The sequence below is a fragment of the Jaculus jaculus genome, chromosome 14, assembly GCF_020740685.1.
Source record: "Jaculus jaculus isolate mJacJac1 chromosome 14, mJacJac1.mat.Y.cur, whole genome shotgun sequence".
NCBI lineage: Eukaryota > Metazoa > Chordata > Mammalia > Rodentia > Dipodidae > Jaculus > Jaculus jaculus.
In genome coordinates, this window is record NC_059115.1 from 63,491,599 (window position 1) to 63,508,920 (window position 17,322).

The following is a 17,322-nucleotide window of genomic DNA, read 5'->3' on the forward strand; positions in this document are numbered from 1 at the left end:
ATGTACCTTTCCCCCTCTAATTTCTAGTTTAATTATATTTTAAAAAGTTCTTTATTTGTGTGTTTGTGTGTGCGTGTGTGTGTGTGTGTGTGTATGTATACACACACAATTGCACATGTGTACAAGTGCCAGGGTCTCCAATGCCACGTTTGTATGACTTTGTGTATCTGGCTTTACATGGGTGCTGGGGAATAGAATCTGGGTCTGCAGGAATGGTAAGCAAATACTTTTAACCACTGAGCCATCTCCCAGCCCTGAGTTTAACTGTATTTTTATAAGCCACACAGCGAATCTTAATTCTTTAGGAACCTCTTGAAATCTGAGGTTTTATTATAGACTACTACTAACTACTATAAATGCTTCGTGGATGTTTAAAGGACTTATTCTGTAGCAGAATACAATAATCATCACATGTATATTGAATCAACCTTAATAGTTAAAGTTTTTCAAACCTTCTGTCCTTCTTTGCATTTTTTCTCATGTTTTCTGAAGAACTAAGGGTAAAATATTGAAGCACAGGTTACAGAAAACTACCCTCATAAATGTCTCATTTATCTGTACATTTATCCATACAGTATTATTTGAAAATGTTTATTTATTTGCAAGCAGAGAGAGATAGAGAGAAGTTAGAGAGAATGGGCATACCACGGCTTCTAGCCACTGCAAATGAACTCCAGATGCATGTGCCACTTTGTGTATCTGGCTTTACGTGGGTACTGGGGAATTAAACCCAGGCATATTCAGCTTGGCAGGCAAGTGCCTTATTGCTGAGCCCTCGGTATTATTTTCTCAAAGTATGAGTTTCACATTATCAGCTAAAAATAAAAATTTAAGTAAAAACTTAAATAAAATAAAATTAATCACCAGATTTTAAAATACAGAGATCCTATGTGACATTTACATTTCTGAGTTTCTGTGAAAACTTAGACCATCTGCTAAGCTCACATCTTCAATTGCCACAAGGAAATGCTTCACTGGCTCTGGGCATGCTTGCCCTCCTGTGATGGCATGTGCGCGTTCCGTTTGACTAGGGCCTGCCTTATCATCTCCGACTGGATGAGGTCTTCCACCTTGAATGCAAGTGCCATTTACCTTTGTAATTATTCTGTTACTTGTGGGAGAGTAGGAGGCATTGGCTAAAATAGATAATCACCAAAAGTGTTAAACAAGCCATAGATGGAAAAGCTCACAAACTACAACCTGTAGATTCAGAGACAATATCTATAACCTATTCATCAGACTAGGGCTTTCAGAAAGTTTAAATAACTAAAAAAATTCCCAAACTAAATAACCTGATCATAAGATCAATGACCTGAGCAGACATTCCTTAAAAGGAGATGTACAAATGGTCAAACAATATATGAAAATAATGTGCAAAAACCTAATTATCAAGGAAATGCAAGTCAAAACCACCGTGAGACACCATCATAACCTTGTTAGAATGCCTATGATAAAAGGATACAAATTTAAGAAATGCTGGTGAGTTGGCTGTGAAATGTGAACACTAACATATTGTTGGTGGTGATGTGAGTTAACATAGCAGTTTTGGAAAATAACATGGGGTTTCCTAAAAAGAAAAAAACAATAAACAAAACCAGCAAACAAATAAATGAATAGATCTAGAGAAAGAACTGGTATATAGTAAAACAATCTTATTAAGAGGTGTTATATAGTCACTTTTTTTTTTGAAGATGTGATAAAGCACTTAACAAAAAACCCTAAAGGGATGGAGAGATGGGTTAGTGGTTAAGGCCTGCGAAGCTCAAGGATTCATGTTCAACTCTCAAGGTCCTGCATAAGCCAGATGTACAGTGATGCAAACGCACAAGGTGTGCATGTGTCTGGAGTTTGATTGCAGTGGCTAGAGAACCTGACAAGCCAATTCTCTCTCCCTCACAAAACAGCACAATTTTAAATTGCTTTCTTGTGGCCGTGACAAAATGCCCCACCAGAAGCAGCTTAGGGAAAGAGTTATTTATGCTTAAGGTCCACAGAGCAGAGTCCATTATGGTTGTGGTAGAAAAGTATGACAGGAGCAGAAACCTGGTGTCACATCAACAGGAAGGAAGTGGAGGTAGATAGGTAGGTAGGTAGATAGATTATAGATAGATAGATGATAAAGATAGATGATAGGTAGATAGATGTTAGATACAGATAGATGGTAGATCAATGATAGATAGATAGATGATGGAGAGACAGATGATGATGATATATAGATGATTGATGATAGATAGATAGATAGATAGATAGATACATAGATACATAGATAGATAGATTAGATAGATAGATAGATAGATAGATAGATAGATAGATAGATAGATAGATAGATTAGATAGATATATAGGTAGATGATAGAGGATAGATGATGGAAAGAACAACAAGCAGGGTCAGGTAGTAATACCTCAAGATTGCCACCCCCACACCCAGTGACCTACTTCCTCCAGCAAGGCTCCACCTTCTAAGTGTTCCACGACCTTATTCACCAGCAACACCAGCTGAGGATTAAGTAGTCAAGCACCTGGAGCTGTAGAGGACATTTTCCTTATAAACCTCCACAATAAACGTTGGCTATAGAAAGAATGTAACTTTTCATTTGTAGCAACGTGGGGGAAACTGAAGAACATTACATAAGGTCAAATAAGTAAGGCACAGAAAAACAACCACCAAATGTTCTCATTTGTATGTTGGAACTACTAGGCTTTGTAGATATGCCAGAAGTAGAGAATAGAGCAGTAGTTTCCAGGAACTTGGAAAAATATGGGGGGTAGGGATGAAGAGAAGAATGGCTAATGGGTACAGAGTTGCAATTGTTCTGTGGAACATTAGGACAATTATGGTAGGTGAGAGTTTATTGTATACTTCAGTATAGCTACAAGAGGAGTTTCTAGTCTTCCTGACACAAAGAAATGATGACTATTTGAGGTGGTGGATATGCCAATTATCATAATGTGATCATTATATGCGATAATATACATGTATAGAAATACAAATATAGACAATTATACATCAAATAAAATTGAAAATCTTTATGCAGGTTGAGGAAGCTTTGTGTTTAAGGACTCAAAACATCTTATTTCCCTTTACTTATCCATTGACATTACATTTTTGTCCAGTATTGGGATGTAAGCTTTTAGTGAGTATGACAATGTCTTTCTGCAATTTTTTTAAAAAGTTTTTATTTATTTATTTGAGAGCGACAGAGAGAAAGAGGCAGACAGAGAGAGAGAATGGGCACACCAGGGCTTCCAGCCACTGCAAATGAACTCCAGATGCGTGTGCCCCCTTGTGCATCTGGCTAACATGGGTCCTGGGAAATCGAGCCTTGAACTGAGGTCCTTAGGCTTCACAGGCAAGTGCTTAACTGCTAAACCATCTCTCCAGCCCTGCAATTTTTTTTTCATAAATTTTTCCAGCTTTATTGAGGTATAACATACAGTAAGCTGGTCCACATAATGAGTTCAATTTACTGACACAAATATCTGTTACGCTACCCATGGAAGCATGTAGAAACAAGAACTTATTGAAGAGATAGAACATTTTCAATATTACCAAAAGTCTCCTTGGGTCCTTTTTCAGTCCACCTCTCCTTTATCCTCATTCTAGGGTTAGCACTTACCTGTTTTCTGTCACTTTAGATTACTTTTCACTTTTAAGACTTAAACACAAATGAGATCTTATAGAATGCGCTCTTTTTATCCCAGCTTTATTCATATAGCACATTGATTTGAGGATTCGGTCACATATTTGCTTGTATGGTATTGTTTTCCTTTTTATTACTGAACATTATTACATTGATGTACCACACATTTTATAAATGATTTGAAGTATGTATTTTGCATTTTGTAATCTCTTAATTGTTATTATTAGTTGTTCTCATTGGGGTCCTCTGTTATGGAATTGATAGTTCTTGTGTGAGATATATTAGCATGGTTTTCTTTGTTACTCATTTGTTGTCAGGCCTTTGTGGAGCACCTATGTTAAGTGATTATTTAGAACAGTGCTCGGTAACTTTTTTTGTGCTCACTTGTTTTTATACTGCTTTGTGCTTTTTGATATTTAGACTTGGAGGTACTTGGTATAGAGATGAGTCACTGGCAGTATGAGTGGGGAAGAGAGAGGATGCAAGGAAGAAGTTATGTGCCTAATTGTACTTAGAGCAGCAGCCTGGGGTGGCGACCAGAGAAGGCATGGGGGGAGCTGTGTGCCAAATCTCACTCATTGCAGTTGACCAGGGTAGGGAATGAAGAAGATGCTAGAAAGAAACATCATGCCCCAACTTACTAACAGTGGTGACCCCGGTCAGGGGAATGGAGAGGGTGCTAAAAAGAAGTTGCATTCACAAACCCACTGATGGTGGTGGTCCTAAGGGGGGAGGATGGCAAGAGAAAGCTGTGTGCCTAAAGTCTCTAATACTGGCTTCTCTGTGTGGGGAAAACAGAGGATCAACCTTCCTTTTCATAACCTGTACTTTTAGCTTGGGTAATTGCTTCTGACTTATTGTTAAGTATCCTTAAATAATTACTTTAAGCACATCATTTACTCTTCTGTTTTTCATATTGAGAGTACTTTTATTAAGTAGAAACTACGTGTGGAAACATCATATGTTGATGCCATCATTTCCCTCCTCCCTGCCCACACTCCACTGAGGACCCTCCTTAGTGGGATTGCTGGTACTCACCATGTAGCTGTTGGTTGTGGAATTGTGAGAGCAGCAGTCAGTCATGGTGGAGAGGGCTATGTCTATGAATATTCCCTACCACCCTGTGGCTCTTACACTCTTGCCAGACCCTCTTCTGAAAACTTCCCTCAACCTTGATGAGTAAGTACACTTTATTTAATTCTACTTTAGTGTTACCAGCAGTTTCTGGATTTATGCCTTGGTTCATTTTGAGTATCCTCAGTGTCTGTCTGCATCACCAACTGGAACAGCTTGAGTTACAGGCATACCTGACAGACAACTGGAGGAATAGACAAAAAGGAATGGAAGGATTTGGGGGGGGGGCTGGGGAACAGGAGGGAGGAGATATGCACAAAACCAAATATAAAATGAATTTGTGCCACAGAAACCATAATCTCCAGGATAGCAGACTAAAGCTATAACCCTCAATGAAAGCGTGGAGGGATCATCTGGTAAGAAGGGCCCTGAAGAGGGTGGGATGAACCATAACCCTAAAACATTTGGCTCTGTACATCCCAGTACCAGAAATTGGTTATTATCCACGTTGAGCTGTTGATCAGAGAGACCTACCAGGTCCCCAGAACAAGACAGGCTTCTGACAAAGTGCTGCCTGAGGTAAAAGGTAAGGTCCTATTGCTGAAGACACCACACACTGCTGAAGCAGAACATAAAGAGTTCCAGCTGAATCTGAAAGAAAGCCAGTTCCCAGATGGTTAGCCCATATAGTGCTTAAAATTGCTTCAGGAGCTTCTGGGGGAAAATGGGGAACAATGTCATTAGCAAGCAGGGGACACTATTTACTATTCTAGCCCAAGACTAGTAGGTAAATGTATTTAGTACTACTCATAAAGAGGTATGTAATATCTTTTTTCATGTGGATTTAAATTTTTTCTCATTTAATATAATTATGGTACATTGATTTATTTGTGCATGTGCTGGTCTTTAAGAAAGTGCACATTAACATATTTGGATATTTGATTTTCTGAAAGACTTTTCTATTGCTTTCATGCATTACTGATTGCTTTCCTGTTTGGAGGATTAGGCTGTGGACTTAACTTAAAATCTCCTTTTATTGTCATCATTCACTCAAAGTATGTAAGAAAATGCTGAGAAAGATTTTTTGTTTGCAATTTTTTTTTGTTTACTAAATGTTTTCATGGTATTTGACATTAGATAGTGTTGTGAAGTTGAAGCTTTGGGAGGGATTAGTATCTCTATAATGATGCTGGAGAGACTGAGCACTGGGCTTAGAGCTTCCCAGGCTCATGATTCCTAAGCCTTATGCCCTTATCCATGTTTAGTAAAGAACTGAAAAAAAATATTTACAATGAGAAGAGTTATTTATGGAGGATTTATTTTAAGACAGAGTGGAAATAGGGAAAAAGAAAGAGCAGAAGAGCTCTCAAACCAAGAGTAATTCCTCTCCTCCCAGCCAGAGGGAAGAGGGAAAGCTGGGTGGGGAGTGATCTCTCTTACACCCAGGTGGAGGCATCCATTTAGAATGAACCTCATGACCAGGTTCAGGTTTATAAAAAGGACCCTGGTTGGATGATGGGCACCTGAGGGACAACTAACTCAGTGTTAAGCCCTTGAAAAGTTAGGGAAGAATCACGAAGCTGTCTCTGCTGCTTGCTTATAGCTGTTGTGGATGAAACTGTGTCAGACTGCAGTTTAGTCTCCCAAGAGCAAACAGGGGGGCATCCGTGCTTTTTTGGACCAGTCTTTAGCTGGCTACCTAAAAAAAAAAAAAAAAAAAAAAACCTTGCTCTTAATCTGTGTCAAAAGTTTATGTGTTTAATGATAATAAATAATATTATATAATACTGGTAGAATTTTTTCAAACTATAGAGCAATTGATTGAATTCTTTTAAATTATCATTTAAATTTGTTGTTAGCAAGCAAGTGTTCTAATTCATTCTTTATATCCTTTTCCTCTTCATCTCACCTGATATTGGAAATAACAAAAAAAAAAAAAAAAAAAAAAAAAAAAAAAAAGAAGAAGAAGAGATCTCTCAACCATTTTAAGATTCTACCAGAGTTGACTTATTTATTTTACATGCTGTGTAATCCCTTCTGGTTTGTGCCTGAGATAGCAGAGATGTTGATATTATCATCCTAGTATGACACATAAGAAAACAATCCAATCAGTCAAAATTACAGACTTTTCAAGGGCTGAGAGTTGCTCTCTTCAGATGGCTGAATATCTGACTCTTGAAGATACAGATGACTTTTTTTTTCTTTTAAAGGGAACTCCTGGGATGTAGAATAACATTTTTCTGCTGTTTCAGAGGAAAAACATGCTGCTTCCTTCCTTCATGGTCCTTAGGAGGACCTGTGGTTCTAATGATGCAGTGCTTGGATTCCATTAGCACAGAGAGGAAAAGGGAAACTAAAAACCTACACTAAAGGAAAGAAGTTGCTGAAGGGTGATGGGAAACTAGAAGAGAACCATGTGATGTGGTTCAGATGCACAGAGAACGGAGATGTCTAGCTCACTCTTCATTATCTCTCTTCACATGCAACTCTTACTTTTTCACTATTTCCTACTTTTATTTTGGCTGCATTCTGACACTTTTGTAATTTGTTGTAAGTATGTCCTAATAGTATTTTTCATCAAAAATATGGGTTTTATTGCTTTCGCTGTCAATTACAATGCTGCTTTCACATTTTCTATATGTTTCTAATCCTTTCTAGCTTCCATCTCAGTTGAACTTCTCTCTTGGCTGGAGATGAAATTTCTCTTGGAATTTTCTAACAACTTCCATAGGATATTCTTTCAAATTAGTACTTTCTTCCTTTAAAAATTTTTTTTAATCAACTGCTGTTCTTTTTATCACATCGTTTCTATCTATAAAAACATGGGCCTAAGTATTAAGGCAGAACTTATGAACAGATTCCTGGTCAGTTTTAATTTGTCTCTGTGGCCTTACCATCTATGAATTAATGCAGTTCCTATCCCAATCCTATAGGACAGAGATGCTAACAGCCTCATGCCAAATTCCTGGCAATTTTCCTGGTGTGCTTCTGTTATAATGAGAACAGATCATCTCTTCCTCCTGCTGGCTGGCTGTGTGTTCCCACTAGAGTATTCACATGATAACTGCATTTGTCTCTCTCCTAGAATTAGCATGTCTCCCCAAAACAATGATTTCTCAGCTCTCTCACTTTCTGTATCTCTTTTGTTTTAATAATCAGTCTCTTCCAAGATGTAGTGTTCTGTCTGCACTCACACCCCATTCCTAAGGAGTTAGATATTCATATAAATGACATAGAAGAGTCATTGGTAAGGTTTGAATGGATGAGAAATTTCTCTGTCAGTCAGGTAAAGCTATTTGATATAGGAGTAGGCTACCCCCTTACTTGGTGGTCAGAAAAGTATTGTGCCTGATATTAGGCTCTGTAATGCTATTGGTGAGCATTTCCTCATGCCCACAAATCTCCTTTTTCTGGCTCTTCTGTTTCAGAGACATTATCTCTCTCTTCTTAATCCACATTCCTCTGGGTGTATGCAAGCAGCTGCTTAATATTACCTGTGCTTCTCTGCTTTGCATTCTCAGGCTTTTATGAATATTTTAATAAATGGATGAAAAATAAGAAAAAAACAGGGTTTTCTGGTATATTTTGTATTTTGTTTTGCATCTGTTTTTTAAGTCAGGAAGACTGACAATGTTAAGGAAGGTACAGGCTCACCAAGATCTGGTTCATCTGTTTTTGAACCTAACATCACAGCCTAAGTCTGTACACTCAATCAGATTCAAGTAAAGTGTTTGGAAACATATGAAGGCAGTGAGAAGTTTCAGCAAGACTTTGTCCCCTGATACAACACCACTCATTCCACATGTGGAATATCTAACATCAATCCATGGAACTCTTCGATAAGCACAAGCTTTAAGCAAGTGAATTAAGATTGATAGTTTCTGAGAGAGGTAGTCATTAGATAGAGAATTTTGTTTGTTTGTTTTGCTATGAAGAACAATAGCTGTACAAATTGTCTTCTGGAAACAGAAATGGAATTTAATGGTATGAGAAGCTAACAAATATGTTATTGTAGCCTGAAGAAGTAAATACCACTATAGGTCAGAGGTGCTGCATGGTTAAGAATCAGGACATGCTGAAAACTTGGAAAACTCTTACACTTGCCAGATATGACGTGATACTTCCTTAGGAAGTATGATGTTGCTTTGCAGAGGCCTTGACTCTCATCACCTCTCCCTCAGTTATCAGTTAACTAGTGGGACCAAAGGAATAGAGATGAGAGAAAACAAACAATATGAACTTTCCATGATACAAGACTGAGACTAATTAATGGTTTTTAGAGTATGTAATGGAGCCGTAGGAAACCTTTCCCCTGGGGTGACATGAACACACATGTTGAAGTGTTCCTGAATGCAATATTGTGGTGGTATGGGGAAGAAAAAAAAGGACAGCTGCTGTGTGGTCATGTAGTTATGGACATGATGCCAGAAGATAGTGTCCCAAAATTCCCAAATCAATAACCTAACCATAAAGGCATTGAAAAAACAAGAATAATCAAACCCAAAAGGCTCCAGACAGAAAGAAATAACCAAGATCAAAGCAGAAATTAATGAATTGGAAACTACAAAAAACTACTAAGAAAATTGATGAAAAAAAGAGCTGGTTCTTTGAAAAAATAAACAAGGTTGATAAACCCCTGGCCAATTTGATCCAGTGAAAAAAAGGAGATGCTTCAAATTAACAGAATTAGAAATGAAAAAGTACAGGCCACAACAGATATAAAGTGAAATTGGAAGAATCATCAGGACTTACTTTCAAAACTTCTACTCCACAAAACTGGACAATCTGGAAGAAATGGATAAATTCCTGGACACATACCACCTACCAAAGCTAAACTCAGAGCAGATTAATCTCTTAAACAAACCTATCCCACCCATTGAGATTGAAAAGGTAATCAAAAATCTCCCCAAAATAAGAGTCGAGGACCAGATGGCTTCTCAGCTGAATTCTGTCAAACTTTCATGGAAGAACTGAAACAAATTTTCCTCAAACTGTTTTATATCATCAGAGAACAGGGAAAACTCCCCAACTGATTTTATGAAGTTAGCATCACCATAATACCAAAACTGGTCAGAGATACATCAAGAAAAGAAAGCAATAGATCTTCTCACTCATGAACACAGATGTAAATTTCCCAATAAAACTCTTTGCAAACCAAAATCAAGAACACATTAAAAATATCATACATCATGATCAAGTTAGTTTCCATGGATGTCAGACTGACTCAACATACACAAATCAGCAAATGCAATATAGCACATGTATAGACTTATGGATAGAATGCATATAGTCATCTCAATTGATCAGATAAGCCCTTTGGTAAAGTTCAGCATACCTTCATGACCAAAACCCTGAACAACCTGGGAATAGAAATGACATAACTATGCAACAAACATATAGTCAACATTCTACTAAATGGGGAAAAGTCAATTTCCTTAAAAATGTGGAGTGATACAAGGGTGCCAGCTCTCTTCACTCTTGTTCAATATAGTGCTGGAAGTCTTTCCTACCCAGAGCAGTAAGACAAGATGAAGAAATAAAGGAATAAAATAGAGAAGGAAGAAGTTGAAATTTTCCTATTTGTAGATTATATGATCCAATATTTAAAAGACCCTAAAAGCCATCAGCAAACTTTTGGATATGATAAAAAAATTAGCAAAGTATCAGAATGCAAAATCAACACACAAAATAAGTAGAATTTTTATATATCAATAATGAAGTGTCCAAGAAAAGGAAAGTCGGGGCAAAAATCTCATTCACAATAGCTTAAAAAATAGCTAAGAATAAGCCTGGCCTAGAGGTGCAATACTTTTCCAATGAAAAGTTTAAGAATAAAATTTTAAAAATAATTGAATATACTAGAAGATAGAAAGGATTTTATGCTCATGAGTTGATAAAAATATTATTGTGAAGATGAATATATTACTGAAAGCAATCTATAGATTCAATACAATCTCCATCAAAATCCCAATGCCATTCCTCTAAGAACTAAAAAGAAATATCCTAAAATTCACATGAATCACAAAAGACTTCAAAGAGCTAAGGATTGTTTTGGCTATTTGAAGTCTTTTGTGATAATCCTTAGCAGAAAGATCAATGCTGGACAAATCACAATCATGAATCTCAAGTTTTATTGCAGAGCCATAGTAAAAAAAGAAAAAAGCATCATACTGGAACAAAAAACCCACTAAGTCATAGCCATCTAATTTTTGAGAATGCAACCAAGACATAGTCATTGAAGAAAAGAGTTTCTGAAACAAATGGCAAATGGTGCTGAGAAAATTTGATATATACACAGAAGGGTGACAGTAGGCCAATATCTCCCACTTTGCACAAAATTCAATTCAAAATGAATCAAACACTTTAATGCAGAACTTAAAATTTATAGAGGAAAACATAGAAAACACTCCACAATATAGGCGCATAGGCAAGGATTTTCTTTTATTTTCTTCAAGGTAGGGTTTTGCTTTAGCCTAGGTTGACCTGGAACTTACTCTGTAGTACCAGGTTGGCCTTGAACTCAGGCAATCCTCTTACCTCTGCTTCACAAGTGCTAGGATTAAAGACGTGTGCTACCATGCCTAGCTTAGGCAAGGATTTTCCAACCAGCACTTCAATAGCACAGGACTTAGTCCCAAGATCTGGCAAATATGATCACGTGACATTAAGATTGTGAACAGCAAAGGAAACACTCATAAGAGTGAAGGGATAGCTTATAGAATGGGAAAAGTCTTTGCCAACATTAGACATAGGGTTAATATTCAGGATACAACACAAACTGCACAAATGATAAGAAATAAATCATCCTATCAGTAATTGGACTAATGAACTGAATAGACAGTTCTCAAAACATGTCTAATGAATATTTTAAGAATGTTTAATATTCTTAACCTATCAGGGAGATGCAAAATAAAGCTGCTTTGAGATTCTATATCAACCAACTTAGAATGGCTAACACCTAGAAAACAAAGGACAATAAATGTTGGTGGAAATGTGGGGAAAAGGGAATCCCTTATTCCTTGTTGGTGGGAGTATGAGTTTGTGAAGCCACTATGTAAATCAGTATGTAGATTCCTCAATAAAACAAAAGTAGCACAGCTCTACTTCTAAGAATATTCCTGAAGAACTCATGTCAATATACCACAGAGATACTTACAAATCCATGTTTATAGCTACAGTATTCACAAGAAACAAATGATAGGTCCCCATCAACAGTTATAAAGGAAAGAGAAATCATATTTGCAGGCAAATGGATGCAACTGGAAATCATTACATCAAAAAAAATAAGCCAGATTTAGAAATATACTGAATGTTGAATGTTTTCACTCATATACAGAACCTAGATTAAAATTATGACTATAATACTATATATATATATATATATGTACATATATATATATATATATATATATATATATATATATATATATATATATGTCTGCATTTGTAGTCACAAAACTAGCATGGGGATCATGAGAGGGAAGGAAGAAATATTAAGCGAGGTGGAAAATAGAGAAGGTAATGGAATCCATGTAACAGGGAAGCTGGAAGACACCTAACAGCTTTTTCATAGAGTATAGGAATCTAAACTCTGATACTCAGGCTTGAGTAGTAAGGGCTTTATCCACTGGGCCATGGCCTCAGCTCTTGCAGGTCTCTGTAGAACTTGACCCTGAAAAGCTCAGTGAATCATGGTGTGAGATAAGTGATCCCTTCTGAGTGCTAGCACTCTGTACAGAGTAGCTGAATTCCTTTGGAAGCCTGATAGACACATGCACAATTAAAAATCAGATCAGAGCAGCACAGAGAGACAGCTTAGCGGTTAAAGTGCTTGCCTGAAAAGCTTAAGGACCCAGGTCCGACTCCCCAGAACCCATGTTAGCCAGATGCACAAGGTCAGGCCTGCACAGAAAGTGGCACATGCATATGGAGTTCAATTTCAGTGGCCGGAGGCCCTGGCATGAGAGTTCTCTCTCTCTCTCTCTCTCAAAACAAAAAACATCACATCAGAGACTCAGAATCAATTTGGGAACCTTAAATATCTGGAGACAATAGGAATTTGAGTGGTGACAGTAGGTTAGACTCCTTTAGGTTCACAATGATGAGTGCATCATATTGCCTAGTGTGCTCTGGTGAAATGGTATCTCTGGAGGACTCTGCACATGAGTTTTATTACCTGAAATAGGACCAGAATTGAATAGAAGCCACTTCTGTTCCCTATAAAAGTCAATACATGTAAATTAACTAGTGACCTCTCTTTTGCCTTTTATTATGTGAAGGACAACCTGCACCTCACTCAGAACTCGAGTCAATAGCCTGTAATCAAAAGCCTGCCCTTCTTCCCCTGACTTTCGATCTAGTTGGGATTTCTGTTCATTCTTTGGCTTTCTTGCTAGTTGCTGTAGTATCTTTTCACATAGAGCCAGAGGTTATACGTCCCAGGCTGGGTTTGTCGAATTGTGAAGCAGTGAGGATTCTCATTTACTCTCATTCGATCATTGTTTGAGTTCACAGTTTGCCAGTATATACTGCCTTCAGGAAATGTGGACACTGCATGGAAAAGAACACATGAGATAGGAGAGGACCTGAATTTTGCCATTCGTTCTCACATACGCTTATAAATGATCTAATCTTTTGAAGTTTAATCTCTCATTTTACAATGGTGGTGATTATGATAATGCAAACAAGACTAGATGGAATTAGTACTTAGCAGGTACTAACAGGTAACACACCCACATGTATTCCATATGGGGTGGTGGGTTATGCATTGTGGGAGCAGCAGACAGTTGGGGGGGGGGCAATGCCTCTGGGCATGATGTCCCCACCTGTGGCTCTTATAATCTTTCTGCCCCCTCTTCCACAAAATTCCCTGAGCCATGCTGGGTGTATTTTAAGTCTACTTCAGTGATGAGCTCTTAGGAACCCCTTGATCTCTGCATTGGTATGAGTTGAGTATCCTCAGTATTTGTTTCCTTCACCCTGGCACTGATTGTCAGGCTCACCATGGAACCTGCTTCCTGGTTCATCTCCCCATTTCTTCTGTGGTCTCAGCTATGGCTTGGCTGAAGGGTGAGGGGGTAGTATATCTTCTCAGGTCTCGCTACCTTCTGAAAAGAAGAACAGATTCTCCAATGGACAATGGAGTCAGCATAGGTCAAATGGGATAAGCGTTATTAATTTAGGGAGCTTTTGATGTGGATATCCCCTCTTTTAGCTAAATACTAGTGGGAGCTTAACATTGGAGAGCATAATCTTTGTCTCCATAGATTCTGATCTGGTTCCCAATTCCAGATACAGGTTCCTTTCCACTGAGCAGATCTCGTAGTCAATCATAAAACTATTAGTTACCCACCAAGGCTGTGTGCCATACTGCACTGCCATCTACATCCTGTCAGGGTGTTTGCTTCTGAATAGCTTAGACTTCTGTTTGCTCACACTGTTATTGGCCACTTTCCCCCCAGTAGTTCATGTAGTGCTTTCCAGCACTAGACAGGCTAACTGTCTAGGGACTAGATTTCTTCCAGATTCCAGCCATGTCTCTCCATGTTCTGTGCCATTAGCATAATGGTCTCTTCAGCAGTAGGGTCTTACCATTTTCCTGGGGGGGGGTGGTGGTGGGAGTATCAAGTGTGTTGACAGAAGCCCATCTTGTTTTGGAGAACTTGTAGGTCTCTCTGATCAACAGGTCATTGTGGGTAGCTGCTGCAGCCTGCCGGCTTAAAGGGTTTGAGCCTGATGGGGAGTGAGGATTAAAGAAAGACAGGAGAAAGAATGAAAGCAAGGACTCCAGTCCAGGACTGAAGCACCGTTTATTTCTCAGCAGTCCTTTTTATATCTTCTTGCAAACAGTTTGCCCATGGACAAAAATTCCATGACCTACACACAAGTTTCTATCAAAACAGCTCCTTTCTGTTACAGAGTTTTGCACTTCAATCACTTCTCAGTACAAAATATTATCCCAAGGTTGGGAAACAAATAAATCCTTTGATCCCAGAAATACAAGCATAAATCTTAAGGAACGGGCCAGCTCTTATCAGTAACACTGAGTGTACATAATCTTGCTTACGTGTAGTCTTGCTGCCAAACAGTCCAGAACTATGGATTCAAGGCCAGCCCAGTGGCTCCCTACAGGTAGCAACCGATTTCTGGTACCAGGAGTTACAGGCCAGAGCCAAAAAATAAAAATAAAATAAAATAAAAAATTAAGGTTCGGCTTTATCCCACCCTCTCCAGGCCCCTTCTTTTCACATGCTTCCCCCATTCTCCTGTTGAGGGTTCAATCTTTTAGCCTATCTTCAGGGATAAAGGTTTCTATGGTACCCGTTCATTTTGGGTTTAGTCTTGTGTTTTTATCCCGTCCTCCCTTTCCCTTCCCTGCACGACTATGTCATGACATGGTAGAGAAGTGGTAAGCAAAATAGCTGTATGCAGAAAGGCCCGAGTATATGTCGTGGCTTTACTGACTGACACTCCAGTTTGGCAAGAACTAGTACTCTAAGACTAGCACGGTCTCTTCGAGGAATGTCACCCCTAGTCACAAAGCTGCCTCATACAGGCCCTACTTCTTCTTGTGCATATGTGTGCATGTACATGTGTGTGTGCTGCAACATGCATGCCAAAGTTAGAAGACAGCTCTCCACCTTGTTGGACATGGGATCTCTTTGTTGTTCACTGATGCATATGTGCCGTGTATGTGCATATGCCCCGGGCTATGTGGATCATGAACTTACAAGGATTCTCTTGCCTCTACCTCCCATCTTGCCACAGGAGCTCTGAGATTACAGGTGCTTGCATTACGCTTTCTCGGTTTACATGAATTCTGGAGATCTGAGCTCAGGCATCACACTTCACACATCCCATTTCTTGAAGAAAAAAAAAAAATCAGAGGTATTGGGGCTATCAGTTTTCTTGGAATGAATTTTGGAGTTGATGCCTTTTGAAGTATTCTTTTCAAAAAAGTTGATAAATTTATTGACCTAATGTTGCTCGTGATGTTGCCTTGTTGTCCTAATAGTTATGGAATCTACAGTGTTGTGATTTCAGCCAGGGGTTCAGATTAGCTGGTCTGGATGTTGTGGTGGTGATGGTGGACAGGGGTTGCCTGGTATTCCTTGGATTCCCGTGATCTAGCATATGGGGAAGGAGAAGCTGTGGAAAGCTGTCTGGAGGTGTTCTGGAACTGCTCAACTGGTCACCATCGCCTTCTTTTTCAGATTATTTTGATATTTTGATTTGAGAAGGGGCATCCCTTCTCTGCAGTTTTCAATTCTCTTGCTGGCACAGGCAAGGCAGAGCAAGAAGCACATCTCAGCAGCCACCAGCTGGAGCTCAATTCTTGCTGATTCTGATTTTTATTTTCTGTTATCTATAGTCACTGACTTATGCTTGACTTTTATAATTTCACTTGCTAACTTGGCTTTTTTTTTCCCCTAGATTTTTGTTGTAGAAGCTGAACCCATTGATTTGGAAGCACTCCTTTTTAAATTTTTTGTTTATTTATCTGAGAATGAGGCAGATAGAGGGAGAGAGTGAAAGAGAGAGAGAGAGAAAGAGGGAGGGAGAGAGAGAGAGAGGGACAGAGAGAGGGATGAGATAAAATTGGCATAGCATGACCTCCAGCCACTGCAAATGAAATCCAGATACATGCACTACTTTAGGTATCTAGTTTGTGTGGGTCCTGGGGAATCGAACCTGTATCCTTTGGCTTTGCAGACACTTGAATAGAACAGAAAGTCCAGGGATAAAACTCCATAGAATTTGGCATTTACAGTGTGATAAATTTGGCATTGCAAAGAAATGCAGAAAAGATAGACATTACTCAGTGATGTAGGGATGATTTGGCACCTCCATGTAATAGCCCCACATAGAAAACAATTAAGTGAGATCAAACATTACCTCATATGAGAACAAAATAAAAGAAAAATTAATCTCAAAATTTGTAAAAGTCCTCTGAAATCTTGAAAGCATTATTTTATAACATTGAGTTAGGAAAGATCTGTCTAAATTTGATTTAAAATCTAGAACTACAAAACTTAAATATTTTGATCACATTAAAAACACTTTAACTTAAACCAACCATGAAGTACAAGAATTGGTAGCTGGGGAAAATTAATTGATCTAAGTATTTTTTTATATTTTAAAATTCTTGAGCCATGTGAATGTATTGCAAATCAAAATTGAGTGGTCTCTTTTTTTCTGTTTCCTAGATTCAGATTCCCACGGGAGCATTAGTAACTCAATTCTTGTTTGCGTCATTTGTTATAGGAAATTCCATTCTTTTTATTTTATTTTATTTATTTATTTATTTGAGAGTGACAGACAGAGAGAAAGAGGCAGAGACAGAGAGAATGGGCATGGCAGGGCCTCCAGCCACTGCAAACGAACTCCAGACGCATATGCCCCCTTATGCATCTGGCTAACATGGGTCCTGGGGAATTGAGCCTCGAACCGGGGTCCTTAGGCTTCACAGGCAAGCGCTTAACCGCTAAGCCATCTCTCCAGCCCAGAAATTCCATTCTTATATACTTCAGCCAGCATGCCTTGTCTTCCTCTTTCCACTGGCCCTGTAAACCTGATACCTAGCCAATGCTTTTCAATGGTCTTATTTT